This window comes from Durio zibethinus, chromosome 22 (assembly GCF_047325235.1).
Source record: "Durio zibethinus cultivar Kanyao isolate XHJ-2024 chromosome 22, ASM4732523v1, whole genome shotgun sequence".
In the NCBI taxonomy this organism is placed as follows: Eukaryota; Viridiplantae; Streptophyta; class Magnoliopsida; order Malvales; family Malvaceae; genus Durio; species Durio zibethinus.
Genome location: NC_143183.1, coordinates 9,003,171 through 9,022,810, shown reverse-complemented (window position 1 = coordinate 9,022,810; position 19,640 = coordinate 9,003,171).

Here is a 19,640-nt window from a genome sequence, read left to right as displayed (position 1 = left end):
TTCTTGACTTGGCACTAAATGTATATTTAACGAGATTTAACTTCAGCTAAAATTTTCTCAACCTGTCAAACAGCTTTTTGAGATTGACTATATGATCTTCTCTTTCATGAGATTTTACAATCATATCATCCACATATACCTCTATTTTTTTATGCATCATGTCATAGAAGAGAGTTACCATCGCTTTTTGATAAGTGGCACCAGTATTTTTCAACCCAAAAGGCATGACTTTGTAACAGAATGTCCCCCACATGGTCACAAATGTAGTTTTCTCCATATCATCTCTAGCCATCTTGATCTGATTATAGCCTAAAAAACTATCTATAAAGAAAAATATGGAACGCCTAGCAGTATTATCTACTAGAGTATCGATGTGAGGTAGAGAAAAGTTATCCTTAGGACTTGTCCTATTCAAATCTCGATAATCGACACACATTCTCACTTTTTCATCTTTTTTAAGAACTGACACTATGTTGGCTACCCATTCAGGATATTTTGTCACTTTCAGAAATCTAACATCGAATTATTTCTTCACTTTCTCTTTAATTTTCAGCAGCATCTCTGGTTTCATGCGCCTTAGCTTTGGCTGTATCGACTTACATCCTGATTTTAAAAGTAACTTGTGCTCTACAATATCAATGCTGAGTCTTGGCATATCCTGGTAAGTCCATGCGAACACATCTACATATTCTCGAAGTAGCTCTTCTAGCTTCTGTCTTGCAGTTGGTAAAAGAGATATACCAACTTTAACCTCTTTTTTGTTTTCACCATCTCCCAAATTCACTAATTCGATAATTTTTTGATGGGGTTCAATTGGCTTATCTTCATGTTCTATTAATTTTAACAAATCAAGAGATAGTGTTTAGTTATCTGCATCTTCCTCATTATCAAGTTCATCAACATGAATTAAGTTTTCAAAATCAAATCCGAGATTATTGCCATGATTATCTTCATGTTCATTGTTTGAGACCCTGCAAAGGGTAAAATGAAGAGAATATTGGCACACAAAAATGCAATGGCAAGAAAATGATGGAAAGAAAAGAATGGAAAGTAAAATGAAGATGAAAACAATAGAAGAAATATAGATGCATCTTTTAAGTCTTTTATTAAAACGACAAACATAAACACACCATAAAAGATCTCTTAATACTCGTAAAAAATAATTAGGGATTTAAAGTTTCACAGTACATTAATTTTCCAAAATTTTAAAGACAATAGGCAGCTCTGTAACTTTTCAATTATCCAGCTCAAAATCTGGAGGACAAGGGTACACAAACAGCTCTTCACTTCGACTTTTCTTTTCTCCATCATCCACTATTTGAATGGCCAACTCTGAAAATTCTTCCACAAATCCTGCACTTAGGGCTCCCGATAAATCTGGATAAATATATCCTCTTAAGTGAAAAGAATCATGGAGGTATGGAATGACCATAGGCTCTGACTCCAGCTCATATCCCCTAAGATTAGTTATCTTCTTATCTCTTTTCTCATTTACCATTCTTATTCTGTCCCCTCTTGTTGGCTTTTATCCCAAGCTAAATCTGTCTTTATTTTCATATATGGCTGATGGCTTCGTGATTCCTTGTAGGTTCTTTCCAAGTCTGGCTTTAGGTTGTCATCCCATCTTGGTAAGCTGTTTGACTACCATTTTAGTTGTCGTAGACAAGTGTGGTGAATATAATTTAAATCTTTTAGCTATATATGTTGCATTGGCAATCTTAAAGGATCTATAAGAGCATTCTAGAGCTTCATCTGTTAATTTTACATAAAGAGTATTTATCAGTTGAGTTACCAATAAATCTTCTTCTTTTGCCACACATGTTAGCTTTCCTTCAACAATGAATTTGACTTTTTGATGTAATGAAGATGGAACAGCACTTGCCATATAGATCCATGACCTACCTAATAAATAACTGTATGAAGGAGAGATGTCCATAACTTGAAATTTCACGTTGAAAGTGCATGAGCCAATCTACAATGACACTTTTATATCTCCTAGCACCTTTTTTCTGGTTCTATCAAAGGCTCTCACTATCATATGACTAGGTTTCATATAAGATCCATCAACAGAGAGTTTTACCAGAATAGTCACAGGCATAACATTAATGGATGAGCCATTATCAATCAAAACCTTAGCTATTATATGACCTTTACATTTCATAGTAATGTAAAGAACCTTGGTACTTCCTCTACCTTTAAAAAAAATCTCTTCATCACTGAACGAGATATAGTTTGAAATCGTCAGATTACTAACAAGCTGTTCCACATATTCAATAGAAGCATTGTGAGACACATATGATTGATTTAGCACTTTCAACAAAGCATTATGGTGTGACTCTGAACTGAGTAATAATGATAATAGCGAAATTCTAGCTGGCATCTTGTTAAGTTGTTTTATCATGCTATACTCTATGTTTTATTAACTTTAGAAATTCATATGCTTCACTTTCAGATATTGGCTTCTGACATTCTTTTTCTGTGGCTGCGTCAAGATCACTCTGACTTTTATTTTCTTCTCCTACCTTGGCTTTTTTTTTTCTAGCTTTTTCTAGAGCTTTTGGGGTATAACACCTGCCACTTCGAGTTATGCCTCCTACACCTGTTATGTTGGTAGTATCTGGGTTGACTACGACATCATAATCATACTTCCAAGATATTGCTTTATCATTCTAATATGAAAAAAGGCTAGGAACTTTAATTATCACCACTGGTCGGGAGACAGACTTTTCTAGCTTCGATGTTGGCTTTTTATCATAATAGATAGTTACCGATCTATGCACAAACTTATTCTTTGAATTAATGGTAGACATTTCAGCTTTCACCAACTTTTCTCTCTCTTAGTAAAACTCTATTCGACCTTCATCCATCAATTTTTACACCGTTTGACGAAATTGATGACAATTCTCGATAGAATACCCCAAAATACCTCTGTGATAATTGCAGCTTTCAGTTGTGTTAATTGCTTTAGAGTAATTTTGAGGTCTATTAACTTTAATATGTCAGCTTTGACCAATACTTCAAACACCTTAGCTATCAGAGTCTTAACTTCATTTATTTTTTCCTTCACATGGCTTCTTTGCCCATCAATTAAGGTATTTATTGATGGTCTAGTATGATTTGGTACAAGGTTCCCATTGACATTTGGAGTCCCTTGTTGGTTGGTATCAAAATTTAATACTCTTTCATTGATTAACCCTTGCACTTTATGTTTCAAAGCAGTACAATATTTAATGAAATGACCTGAATTCCCATAATGATAATCACAATGTGCATTGAGGTCATACCATTTAGGAAACTGAGGTTTTAAGGGTTCAACGATAACATGAGCAAGTAGATGTTTCTCAATAAGTTGAGGATACAAATCTATGTATGTCATGGGAATGGGATCAAAAGTGATTTTTTCTTGGTATTTCTCAGGGTTGTTAAACCACTATTAGGATTGGATCTTCATTCTGGTCTGATAGGTGCAGCAGGACGATTGTAGGTGGGTGTCTGAAAGGATGGTTGAAAATGGGGTGGATAAGCTGGTTGTGGTAATGACAGGTATGCTGATATGAATGAGGGATGGATGTAACATGGTTTACAGAAGGGTAATGGGTTTGGTAGACTGGTGTAAGATAAGGTGTGAAACCTTTGAATTATTGCCCTATATAGTTCACTGCTTGAGCTTCATTCTCTTTTTTTTTAGGAGCTCCACCTTTTCTTACTCCACTTGCCTCTCTCCTGCATCGAGCTTACCATTTTTTATGGTGTTTTCAATGATCTCACCTGATATCACCATATCTGTAAAGTTCTTGATTGCATTGCCTATCAATCTCTTATAGTACGATGCTTTCAGGGTGTTCATAAATAAAATAATTATGTCTTTCTCAGTGAGAGGAGGTTGAACTTATGTAACCATGTCTCTTCATCTTTGTGCATACTCCTTGAAGTTTTCAGTTGCTTTTTTTTCCATACTTTGTAGAGATAGATGATCTGAAACCAATCCGTGACATGTCGATATTGTGTAAAGAATGCTTTTGTAAGCTCTTACCAAGAACGAATACGAGTCCTATGTAATTGAACATAACATCTAGCTACAGAACTCGTAAGACTATCTTGAAATATGTGCATTAATAACTCTCATCATGAGCATATGCTGTCATCTTTCGATAATACATGGTGATATGGGTCATCGGGCATTTTGTGCCATCATATTTTTTAAATTTAGGGACCTTGAATTTAGGCAAAATGACCACATCTAGAACTAAACAAAGGTCAGCCACATTTTTGAAGCCATAAAAATGCATTCTCTCTGCAGCCCTAAGCATTTCTTTCAATAACTTCATCTTCTCCCGGGCACTGGTATCTTCTACTTTTTCAAGTGTTTGCATCCTTAGCTTTTTTTTTTCCTTGGGATCATCCAAATCAGGAACTAAGATTGGCTCAGGTGGTTTTTCCATCATAACTGGATTAACAAAATTTTGAATTTGTCCTAAAGCAAGTGTGGATGTCATTCCTAGATAAGGATTGGGATATCCACCGAGAGTAGGAATTGGTACTCTAGTTTTTTGAAAAAGTTGGGTCGATCGTGGCTCAAACCCTGAAAGGTAAACAGGATCTACCATATTTGACGATTGCTCTTGAAAGCTAGGATTTTCTTCCACTGCTTTTCCCTTGTCAAGTTTTCTGAGCATATCCATTATTGTACTGAGATCCCCTTTTAGTTCTTCTTAAACTTTTTCTATTCTCTCAAATCGACTGGCCTGCTCTTGCTCCATGATTTTGTCTGAGTCCTGGTATTATATGAATGATGAGTAGGGTGGGTCAAAATTTTTGATGGGTGAGCTATTCTTGAACCTTTATTACCACAAAGTTTTTATTTTGAAAAAGAAGAAAGAAAGAAAAAATTAGAATGCTATGTGTTGAAAATTTTATTTTTTACTTATTTTATGAAAAATGATGTATATGATGCATGAATGCAAGTGGGATATATTTACTTTTGGACGAATTTCAACATTAAAAATTTTTATTGATCCCATACAACTTTTATTACATAGGATTTACCATCCTAGAGTTATATCCATAGAAGCATTTGACTTACTCATAATGGTCTTTCACCTCATCTAGAAAGTTCACTAGGTGCTGTCCATATTCCTTTATGGGATTAACTTCTTTTCTTAATGATTCTACCTTTTCAATCATCTCCCATGTTTTCTTTACTGTCTTGTAAACTTGATTAGTTAAGTGCTCTATGTACTGTTGCCTCCTTAAGCTTTATGTCTTTCATCTCATGTGAGCATCTATTTTTGAATTACATGTGAAGATCCAATCTTTTTCCATTCTATGCCACTCATCTATTATTGCTGAAATATGGCTCTTGTGGTCTTGTAGTTATATCTCTAACCTTTGGATCACCTGGTGAAGTGATTCTTTTTCATTCAGTACTTTGAAATGTTTTTTTCTCTCTTTTATGAGCATGACTTTCAACCTTTCCTTTTCGTTTTGGCATTCCACCAATCTTGCTAAGGTTGTAGAGTATAATCCCTTATAATTCTGATATTCTTAAGAAATTATGGTGGTCTCCTCTTACTTTTCTTGAGCTTTGCTCTTTCATTGGTTCATTCCCTCTCGGAGCTCATCCATTTCACATTGTCGATAAAGGTAAGACTTGGTGACTTTTCCAGTTTCGAATTGAACTCGTAACCTCTTATTTTCTTGGCATGGATCTTTCAAATCACTATTAGCCAGATCCCGTTCTTTTATGACTTTTTCTAATCTGCTCCTTTATATCTCTACTTCATATTTCAATTGCCCTACTTTCTCATGAAGTCTTAAATTTTCTCTTCTTATTTCTTATTTTTTAGCTTCTAATTCTTTCTTAACAAGCTCAACTTCTAATAATTGCACCTCTTTCGAAAGATTAACCAATTGATATGAGCTGTCATCATAAGGGAGTACTATGTCTCTAGGCAGTCTTGCTTTCCAAATCTAGTAATCATAAGTGGTTTTGTCGATGAAAGGCCCTAACCTCATTTTTCATGTTCTCTTTCATGCTTTGATTAACTGCTCCAAGGTTTTTGATGGATTTGGTTCCCCATAAAGGAATTTACTTAGACCAGGCTATGAGTAGTAGGAACAAACTACTTTGCACCAAATTACCTAAACACCATTAATAGAGCATAACTTATAACACCCCATAGCCCTAATAACGGTATCCATGGCTCATTTCCTCCATGATACAACAAGGGCACATGAGCCATCCAAGGCGCCATCCATTCGATTTCATCCCCAGTAAGCCTTCACAAGAAAAAGACCCATTCTTCCTTCGTCTTTAATGTCAGCCATTGGCTTTTACAAAACTCTTCAATTGGTGCCTTATTTCGAAGATATGGTTTCAAAAATGCACTCTTTCCACACTTGAAATGACTTCTAACCCATATGTATAATAGAGATGCACATCCTATGAATCATCTTTTTTTATTTCGTCAACAAAAATTCAATGACCTGATGGTTTCGGCTAGGACTGCTGGAGTGGGATTAATTACTTGGGTTTTAATTTGCTCAAAAAAGTCTATCACAGTTATCACAATGTAACTCAAAGTCTTTGAAAAGATTACCATGCCATATAATGATAAAAAAAACACAGCCATACCTTGATCGTCATTTAAATGCTCCTAAATGAAGTTTTAGAGAAAGTCCCAACGAATGCCGAGATGTTCACCTTTAGACTTCGTGAAGGAATAAATGGTTTCTACTTTAACCCCCATAAGCTTGGCTAACTTTTTGTGATAACCTGATTTTGGCTTTTAGGTAAATACTTTATCTGGACATTGTAGTTCTATCCCGAGCAAAATTGAATACTCCTCGATAGTTGGCACCAAATCTTCCTGATTAAAAGTGAAGCATTTATAGGATGGATCCCAAAACTATATAATTGCTTTGACCAGCTGTTCATCGATCACTACTAAAATGAAGGATGCAATCTGCCCATAATTTTTGCAAAAACTTTCTTTTTTTTCTTCACTTAACTGACTCCAGACAGTAGCTAACTCTTTTAAATCATTATGTGTGAGATCTAAATGCACTTTCTCGGGTAATTTAGACACATAACTGGTAGGCAAACAATCTTCATTCTTTTGTTGAGCTTTTTTTGACCAAACATGTATTTCATTATACGACTTACATGGCACACCGACTGAGGATGAGCAAATCTGTAGTTCTATGGGATCCATGAAAACTTCTTGAGAGAAATATGTCCTAGAGCAAATATCTCGATGCAAAACTGTATGATAGGATTAATGCAAAAAGAAAAAGAAAAAGAAACAAAATTGAGTTAGTGTGAGGATGTGGTTTAAGAAAAAAATATTTTTTTATTTTTTTAGTGTTTTTTTATTTTTTGTTTGTTTTGTTTTGTTTCGTATTATATACAACTTTTATTCTTAGGTATTTCCTACAAGAGAATGGACAAGGCTTTACATAAGGCTGGTTTCCTACGCTTATTACATGCTGGGTTTGGATTGATAGTGTCTAAAGGTTCTCAAATTATTCATCACTATCGTCCATGTTGGACTAGTAAGGCACCCCAATCTTTACCCATTACAGGCTACGAATGAAAATGGTTCAATTCGAGTAGAAGTATTTCGCTTGCCATTGCGGAGGTTATCACCTCATGAGAGTATAGGTACTTTACTTTCTCCTATAAACGATGAAGCTCGGGTATAGAGCTCATGCATGAGATGCATCGTGCCATTGTGTGCAAATATATCTTAATTTATTGAGAGTAATATATACAAAAAAAAATAAAACATAAGAGGCATAGTAAAAGAAATGTGTGTGAATTTTTTGCTTTTTATTTTCGATTTGCTTTGTTTTGTTTTGTTTTTTTATTTGTACTTTTTTACCTTTTTTATTGAAAATGAAAAATAAAAATCTAAGAAATTGATTAAGACTGTTTAAATCAAAATTTGAGGATAACAAGTAGTTAATTTTGGCCTAACTCTAGAAAACAAAAGGCTTCCCCAGCGGAGTCGCCAAGCTGTCGTAACGGTTTTGTGTCCGCCCGACAAATTTGGAAACGAAATAAAAAATAATGGAGTCACCACCAATCTTTTTTTTGGCTAGGTGCGATTGGCCACCTACTAAAACATATCCTTTTAAGAAAGTTTTATAATTAATTAAAATTTATTAAAAAGATAATTTTACGATCTGCGAAACAGTCTGGGTTCGGGAGTCATTACCTGTGGGGAAGGATTAGCACCCCCACAATGCCCGTTAAAAATGGTACCAATTAACAACGTGCTATCCTTTGATTTTGATAAAAATAGTCTAATTTTCAGTGTTTGAAAAATAATTTCCTTGATTTTTTATTTATTAAAAAAAATTTATTCTCGAGAAAAATAAATTAAAACCTTTTTATTGAAATAATTCTTAAAATGTTTCAGTACGTTGGTAACATTAGAAGAACTTTTTCTCACCTAGAGATTTCTTAGGCACCGCTTCTCGAAATACCTTAGAATCTTATCCTCAAAGGTTCAAATTTACTTTTCGTAAAAAAATGTCATGCATGCAATGCAAAATGTTATCATGCTGATGCACACATTTTATTTTCCTTTGTTAGAAATTTTATTAATTATTTTATTAATATTCTTATTTAAAATTTTGAAGAAAAATGAAAATTTCATTATATTGAAGATTTTCTATAAATATTCCAATACACTGCTAATATTTTAAAAAATCTTCTCACCTAGAGATTTCTTAAAGCATCTCTACTTGAAATTCTTTCAGAATCTCATCATCGGATAAAATTTCTTCTTTTCTCATTTTTATTACTTATATTTTTAATATATTAATCAATTTTTATTGTATTAAAAATTTTTTATAAATACTTAAATACACTAGTAGTATTTTAAAAAAATCTTCTCACCTTGAGATTTCGTAGGCATCACTACTCAGAATACCTTTAAATCTCATCGTCGGATAAAAATTTTCTGTTCCTACATTTTTTATTAATTTAGTATTATTATTAAATTTATTTTATATTATTTTATTTTTAAAGTTTATTTTAAAAAATTAACAAAATTATAAAAAAAAATTTAACCACATATTTCATCATTTAATCTAACAAATATAAATATTTTAATATGCATAACTATTAATAAAATAATATATAAAAAATAAGAAAAATTCAAAAAAAAAAATTTTTACTTGAACCAGACAGGTCAATGGTCTAGTCAACGCATGATTTGGTTTGGTCTGGTCTGGTTCAAATGGACCAGTCAGGGGCTGAAGGAGAAGACCCCAAGTCGGGTCACGGGTCATCGGGTCAGGTGTGCGGACCCCAAGTCAGGTCACGGGTCGACGCGTGAATCTTCAGAGGCTAAAATGGTGTCGTTTTGGGCCTTTAATGAAACGACGTCGTTTTGGTTCTGACGATTTATATAAAAGCGCAAAAAAAAAATTTTTTAACCATTCTTTCCTCCTAAAAAAAAAATGCCCTATTTCCTTCGTTTTTTTTGTCAGATTAACCTGAGGCCGATGGCCGTCCGTCGTGACGGCCGTCGTGGTCCTCATCGATGGCGAGCTCTGACCACCGTCATCGATGTCGAAAAATTCTAAAAAACTCTCACAAACTCCTCTTGACCCCTTGAACACAAATCCAACCTTCTTTTCACTAAAAAGAATCTCAAAATCCCCAGATCTGCTGGTGAAATTTTGGTGAAACTATTTTTTTTTTGTATTCTGACTCTTTTTTTTTTAAACTGACTTTTGTTTTTCTTCTTTGTGCAGGAAGCTCGACGTTGGATTACTCCTTATGGGGAGGACTGTTTGATTTTTTTTACTTTTTTTTTTGCAGAATCTCTCCTTTGTTTTTTTTTTTTCCTCTCCCTTTTTGATCGACTAGGAGCTCTATTTATAGAGCTCTGGCAGTGCCTCGTGCCTAAGGGAATGGCACAGGGCTAGGCATGGGGGTGCAAACACGAGTCCCATGCCTCTTTATTTCTTCTATATTATCTGGTAATAGGGTAGGATAAACAAGGTATAGGTAAGGGATGGGTGGTAGGATATAACGATTAGAGGTAGCAATGGTGCCGAGGAAGGCACCACTGCCATCCCCAAATTTTTTTTTTTTGCTGTTCTTTTTTTTGGTATTTTGTATTTTTTTGGTATTTTGCATTATTTGGTATTTTTTTGTATTTTGTATTTTGTATTTAATAATAATAATATTAGTATTATTTGGGACAAATTTGATGTCCACAATAATATTAAATATTTTAATAAAATATTAATTATAATTTATCATATAATTAATATTCTCTAAATAATAATTAATTTAAGTTAATTAATTAATTTATATTATTATAAAGTATAATAAATATTATAATATTAATTAATAATAAATATAATCTTTAAATAATAATAATAATAATAATAATAATAATTTTATCCAATTATTATTAGTTATAACATAATAATTTATATATATGATAGAGAAATTAGTTCAAAAAATTATGGTACTAGTTATAACTATTATTATAATTAATTTATAAATAATTATTATAATAATTATTAATATTTTAATATATTATTTGATAAATATAATTATATTTATTGATATTAATAAAAAATATTAATGCTAATTTATTATAATTAATTAATTATAATAATTATTAATTTATAATGATAAATTAATTTTTATTTAATAATTATATATTAAGTATAATATATTAATTATAATATTATATAGTTATTAAAAAATTAATAATTATGACTATTTATAATAACATTTATTATATTCTTATATTAGCTTATTTAATATTAATAATTATAATATAACAAATAATTATATTATTTAATTAATTAATTTTATTTTATTATACATGAAACTAAAAGAATATTAAACTAATAATTAATTACAACTATTTGTTATTAATTAACTTAATATTGAATTATATTAAAATTAATAATTTATTAATTTGAAAAATTAGTTATTTATAATAAATAATCAGTAGTCATAAAATATTTGTTACTATAAATTTATATAAATAATTAAAATTATTAATTATATTAATATTAATAAAATAGTATAATTTGAGACAAGCATATGACTACTAGTTTGTTTTAAATAATTATAATAATAAATGTTTTTTAATTTATTATATATATTAACTAATTATTAGTAATAATATAATTTAATATATAATTTTATAAATATTTATTTTATTTATGATTATCTATTTCAAATCGTTATGACCGTTTCTTTTGTCGTAAAAGAATTGTTTTATTCATACAAACTTATTCTAATTAAAATAATACTAATTTAATAATTTTTGAAAATTAATAAATAACAGATTTAAAAAATAAATTTATTTATCGAATTAGTTCAAATAGCTAAGACCATTAGAACAATTATCTATTTAAAATCGTTTTGACCTTTTGTTTAGTCATAAAACAATTGTTTTAGTTCATACAAGCTTATTCATAATACATTAATACTAATTTATTAATATTCAAAAAATTAATAAGAAAGAGATTTAAAAGAATAAATCTATTTATCGACTAAATAATTTTGAATTATAATTATTATATAATTAATATTGTAATTCATAATTACATATTTGATATATATTTAATAAAAATATAATAATTATTTGATACTAAATTATAGCTAAAATAATACTAATTAAAAATTATTGTTTTTTAATTAAGAAGAATTATGGCACCTGGAGGATGTGTATTGACTACAGATAATTAAATATAGTTATAGTGAAAAATAAATTCCCTATACCTATAGTAAAAGACAGAGAACAATAATAATAATATTAAATAGATTAATTTATTAACTATTATAAATTAAAATATAAGCAAAATATATTAATATAATTAATTGTTAAATATTTAAATAATATATTTATGTATTTATTAACATAAATAATAAATTAATATTATTTTATTTTGAACAAACTTATATTAACAAAAATAATAATAATATTAATATATTAATTTATAATTATTGTATTATATTTAAATAATATAATGTTTAAATTATTTATTATAATATTATAATAATACAATATAATTTATTAAATTATCAAATTATAACTTTATAATATATTAGTCTTATATTATAGAATTTAATTATAATAAATTATATATTTAATTAATTATATTATAATAGAATATTAAAACATTAATAATTATTAGTAAATAATATATTAATATATTATTTAATAACTTACATATTTTAAATTTGTATTATAATTGAGATATTATTATACTTTATTAATTTATTGTTATATATAAAAATATTACTACTATTAATAAAGTATAGTTTATAACCAAATCAGATCAAATAATTATGGCGTAATAAAATTATAATATATTATAATGTATGTTATAGTTATAACATTATATTTAATTTTCTTAATTTATAAATTAATTTATAATTTATATTATAATTGTATTAAAATTTATAATAGTTTTATGAATAATAACTTAAATATAAATAGTATTATATACTATTTATTATATAAATTTTTTTATAATTAAAATTTTATTTATTATAATGTACATTATAATAATTGTTCTAATAGTCTTAACCATTTGAAATACAATTTAATGTTTAATTAAATTATTTATAATAATTAACATAAATTATGGTAAATAATTTAATACTATTTATATTAAAATAGTTATGACTATTTGAACAATTCTATACGTCAAATCATTATAACCTTTTGTTTTGTCATAAAATAATTATTTATGTTCATACAAGCTTATTCAAAATAAAACAATACTAATCTAATAATATTCCAAAAATTAATAATTAAGAGATTTAAAAAATAAATTTGTTTGCCGAACCAATTCAAATAGTTAAGACTATATGAATAATTATCTATTTCAAATCATTATTATCTTTTATCTTGTCAAAAACAATTTTCTCAATTCATACTAGCTTATTTGAAATAAAATAAAATGAATTTATTAATATTTCAAAAAATAATAAGTAAAAGATTTAAAAAATAATTCTGTTTACCTAACCAGTTTAAAAAATTATACTATTTGAACAATTATATATTTCAAATCATTATTATTTTTTGTTTTGTCATACAACAAACGTTTTTGTTCATATAAGTTTGTTTGGAATAAAGTAATACTAATCTATTAATATTTCAAAAATTAATAAGTGATTTAGACAATAAATCAATGAATCAAACTAGTTCAAATAGTTATGACTATTTGAGCAATTATTTATTTCAAATCATTATGACATTTTGTTTTGTTGTAAAACAATTGTTTCTATTCATACAAGCTTATTTGCATTAAAATAATACTAATTTATTAATATTTTGACAATTAGTAAGTAAAAAATTTTAAAAATATGTTTACCACACTAGATCAAATAATCATGACAATTTGAATAATTATCTATTTCAAATCATTATGACCTTTTGATTTGTCATAAAAGAGTTGTTTCAATTCATATAAGCTTATTCAAAATAAAATAATACTAATTTATTAATAATCCAAAAATTAATAATAAAGAGATTTAAAAAATGACTTTGTTTACTAAACAAGTTTAAATAATTAGGACAATTTGAATAATTATCTATTTGAAATAGCTATAACCTTTTGTTTTGTAATAAAAGAATTTTTTCTGTTCATCTAAGCTTATTTTGAATAAAATAATATAAATTTATTAATATTAATACAATTAATTAGTAAAAGATTTAAAAATAAATCTGTTTACCAAACAAGTTCTAATAATTATGGCTATTTGAGCAATTATTTATTTCAACATGTTATGATTTTTTGTTTTGTCATAAAATAATTATTTCTATTCATACAAGTTTATTTGAATTAAAATAATATTAATTAATTAATATTTTGACAATTAATAAGTAAAAGATTTAAAAAATAAATATATTTACCAAACAAGTTCAAATAGTCATTAATATTTCAATAATTATCTATTTCAAATCATTATGACTTTTTCTTTTGTAATAAAACACTTGTTTCAATTCATATAAGCTTATTTGAAATAAGATAATACTAATTTATTAATATTCCAAAAATTAATGAGTGAGAGAATTAAAAAAAGAATATATTTACCGAATAAATTTAAATAGTTATGACTATCTAAACAATTATCTATTTCAAAACATTATGACCTTTTGTTTTGTCATAAAACAATTGGCTTTGTTCATGCAAGCTTATTTCGAATAAAATAATTTAAATTTATTAATATTCCAAAAATTAATAAGTAAAATTTTAAAAAATAAATATGTTTTATGAACACGTTCAAATAGTTATGACTATTTTATTTGAAGAATTATCTATTTCAAATCGTTATGACCTTTTTATTTTGTCATAAACTAATTGTTTTTAGTGATAAAAGCTTTTTCGAAATAAAATAGTACTAATTTATTAAAATTCCAAACATTAATAAGTAAAAAATTTTAAAAATAAATATGTTTATCGAGCAAGTTCAAATAGTATGACTATTTGAATAATTATTTATTTCAAATCATTATGATCTTTTTTTGTCATAAAACAATTTTTTTGTTCATACAAAATTGTTCAAACTAAAATAATTTTGATTTATTAATTTTTGAAAATTAATAACAGATTTAAAAACTAAATCTATTTACTAAACCAGTTCAAATAGTTATAACTATTTGAACAATTATCTATCTCAAATCACAATGATCTTTATTTTGTCATACAACAATTGTTTCCTTTCATACAAGCTTATTCAGATTAAAATGATACTAATTTAATAATATTTTAAAAATTAATAAAAGATTTAAAAAATAAATATGTTAGCCTAACTAGTTCAAATAGTTAAGACTATAAAAATAATTATCTATTTTCTATCCTTTTGTTTAGTCATAAAACAATTATTTCAATTCATACAAGCTTATTTGGAATAAAATAATACTAATTTATTAATATTCAAAAAATTAAAGCAAGAGATTTAAAAAAATAAATTTGTTTACTGAACAATTTTAAATAAATATGACCATTTAAACAATTATCTGTTTAAAATTATTTTGATATTTTGTTTTGTCATAAAACAATTGTTTCAGTTAATAAAAACTTATCTGAAATAAAATAATACTACTTTATTAATATTTCAAAAATGGTTAAGCAAGAGATTTAAAAACTAAAGTTGTTTTTCAAAGTAGTTCTAATAGTTATGACGATTTGAAATATTAATCTCAAATCGTTATGATCTTTATTTTGTCATAAAATAATTGTTTTTTTATCATATAAGCTGATTCAAATAAAAATAATACTAATTTAATAACATTTTAAAAATTAATAAGAGATTTAAAAAATAAATGTGTTTGCCGATTAGTTCAAATAGTTAAGATTATTAGAATAATTATCTATTTCAAATCATTCTAACCTTTTTGTTTAATCATAAAATAATCGTTTCAGTTCATACAAGCTTATTCGAAAGAAAATAATACTAATTTATTAACTTTTGAAAGATTAATAAGCAGGATATTTGAAAAACTAAATTTGTTTACCAAACAAATTCAAATAGTTATGATTATTTGAATAATTATCTATTTAAAATCGTTGTGAATTTAAATTAGTCATAAAATATTTTAAAATATTTAACTAATATTAAATATTAGTAATATTAAACAATATATTATATATTGTATTAGCTTATATAATAATTACTATTATTAGAAACAATTGTAAATATTTTAATTATTGTTATTAATTAATATTAGTTAATTTATTAATTAACATTTATTAAGTAGTAAATTAGTAATATATAATTAATTAATATTTAATTTAATATAATAATTTTAATTAAACAAAATAATTTAATAAATTAGTGTTATTTTATTTTGAATGAAATATTTCATATTATTTGTTAAATTATAAAACTAATTTAATATATATTAAATATTAATATTAATTATTTAATATTAATAAAATATAACTATTATATTTTATCTTATTATCAAATTAGATTAATAATATAATTTCATATTCCATAATTCATATTAATAATTTATATTCATATACAGATTAGTACGAGGAAACTAATTAATAATTATAAAACATAATTTTTGAGAAGTTTATTAAGTTCAAATTAATAAGTTCATAATAATGAACTATAGTTTTTTACATATTTTTATAAGTAAATTATAAATTTATATATTTGAATATCTTATTCAAATAATTATTATGATTCATTAGCTATAACTTAGCTATAAACGTATTTTTAATAGTAATAATAAATATACCTTTATTATATAAATAAAAAATTAATAAATAATTAATATAATAATAAAGTATTAAAATTATAATTAAATTATAATAATTTAACTATTAATTATAGTTAACATATTTAATAAGTTTATATAATTAGTAATATTAATATATGTTATATCATTATAACGTATAACTATTAGTATAATATTTTTTTATTTAAATATAATGTTTATAAATGTTTAATAACTAATTATTAGTTATAATTTATTAATTATACATTATATTAATAATAACAAATAATTAATTATAATATATAATTATAATAATAATTATAATATTAGTTAATTTTAATATAAATTATAAGTTATAATAATAATTAATATAGTTTTACTATAGTTATTATAAATTAGTAATAATTTATTAGTTGATATTATTTATAACATTTCAATTAATAAATAAATATTAATAATATTCATAATTATAATCTAATTATAGTAAAAATTAATAGATTTTTTTAATAGTAATATTAAAAATTATTAGTTAATTTATAATAATACAATATTAATTAATTATTAAATAATATTTATTATATTAATAAATTAGTTAACTTAAAATTAATATTATATTATTTATAACATATTTAATAAATTAGTTAATTGTCCATTTCGAAGCTAATTAAAATTATTCGATACTAATTAATTAAATATTTAATATTATGAATTATTCATAATTAAATTAATTAATTAAGTATTAGATATTAGCTTAATAATATTTAATAATTTAGTATAATATAATTTTATATAAGACTACATTTTATTATAATATTATTTAATTATTATAATATATAATGGGTTAATATAATTATTTTATAATTTAATAATTAATTAAATTAATTTATATTATATCACACAAAGGTTGTGCAATCCATTGAGTTATCATGAATCATCAGATAAATATTTTAATAAAAATATATATATTGTTATAAATATTATAAGCTTTTATAATACTAAATAAATAATTATAGTTAAATAATTTATTTAATTATTATATATATAACAAATTCATTAATTGTTATAACAATTATAAATTAAAGCTCCAAGGGATTTTTACTTAATTATTATTATCAAATAGATTAAAATATATAATTCTTAGTTATAATTATAATAATTAAAAATATTTATAATAATAAAATATTTTTTAAACTTTATTAATCTATTAAATCAATTTTATTTATTGTATTAATCTATAAATAATATTATACATATTACAATAAATATTAATTAATAATTTTTTTAAATAACTTTAATATTTAACTTTATAAATTAATATATTTGTAATCAAGCAACTTATACTATATATATATTATTTATATATATAATTAATATTTATTAGTTTATAATTATTAAAAGAACAAATTAGTTAAAATTTATTTTAAGTAATTATTTAATTATTATATTACTTAAATTCATTAAATTTAATATTAATAAATAAATAGAGATTATTAACTAATAGTTAATTACTAATAACTATCATTTAAATAATTATGTTAAGATTTTAATTTAAGTAACAATTAAATAAATTTTAATTAAATAATTTTCTATTTAAACTATAAACTAAAGTGACAAATCTATATAATCTTATATAATCTGATTAATATAAAATAACTTATATTAAACTATAAACTATAATACTTAACTATTAATTTTATTTGTTATATAACTAAATTAATTATATAATATTTATATTAATCAAATATTAATAACTTATTATAGATTATAATCGATTAATTTAAATTAAGGCATAATTTAAATTTAATTGTTATAAATTATTAATATAAATTTAAATTTATTTAAATTATAATTAAATTTAATTATTATAACTTAGAAATATTTCATAATTTATAAATTATATTATATTATCTATAATATACAAAAAATATTAATATAAAGTATTTATATTATTATAACACTATAATACAATTAATTATAATTTTTCTATACTAACTGAAATAATAGATATATTTGTTATTTTTTACATTAACTTATCTTTTATATAAGTTATATTAATTTATTAAATTCAAATTTTATATTAACATAAATATTAGTATTAATTGTTATAGACTTAATAGTTATAATTTTAATATATCTTGTACTTATTTATAATAGTAATTATATAATGCTAATTTGTTTAAATATTTTAATAACCATATTAATAAATAGTTATGATTATTTGAACAATTATCTATTTCAAATAAATATGACCCTTTGTTTTATCACAAAACAAATATTTTTGTTCATATAAGTTTGTTCCGGAATAAAGTAATACTAATCTATTAATATTTCAAAAATTAATAAGAGATTTAAAAAATAAATCTATTTATCAAGCTAGTTCAAATAGTTATTAATCCTTATTTGGATTAAACTAATACTAATTTATTAATATATCGACAATTAATATGTAAAAAATTTTAAAAATAAATATGTTTACCGAACTAGATCAAATAATCATGACTGTTTGATTAATTATCTATTTTAAATCGTTATGACCTTTTGTTTTATCATAAAAGAATTGTTTCAATTCATATAAGCTTATTCGAAATAAAATAATCTATTCATACAAGCTTATTTCGATTAAACTAATACTAATTTACTAATATATTGACAATTAATAAGTAAAAAAATTTTAAAAATAAATATGTTTACTGAACTAGATCAAATAATCATAACTATTTGAATAATTATCTATTTCAAATTGTTATGACCTTCTGTTTTGTCATAAAAGAATTGTTTCAGTTCATATAAGCTTATTCGAAATAAATTAATACTAATTTAATAATAATCTAAAAAGTAATGACAAAAAAGATTTAAAAAATGAATCTGTTTATTGAACAATTTTCAATAATTATGACTATTTAAATAATTATTTATTTGAAATCACTATAACCTTTTGTTTTGTCATAAAATAAAATTTTTTGTTCATACAAGCTTATTTCAAATAAAATAATACAAATTTATTAATATTAAGACAATTAATAAGTAAAAGATTTAAAAAATAAATTTGTTTGCTAAACAAGTTCAAATCGTTATGACTATTTAAGCAATTATTTATTTCAACTTGCTATGACTTTTTATTTTGTCATAAAACAATTGTTTCTATTCATACAAGTTTATTCAAATAAAATAATATTAATTTATTAATATTTTAATAAGTAAAAAATTTAAAAAATAAATGTTTACGAATCAAGTTCAAATAGTGATGACCATTTAAATAATTATCTATTTCAAATTATTATGACATTTTCTTTTGTAATAAAAGAATTATTTCAGTTCATACAAACTTATTCGAAGTAAAATAATACTAATTTATTAATATTCTAAAAATTAATGAGTAAGAGAATTAAAAAAAAGAATTTGTTTACCGAA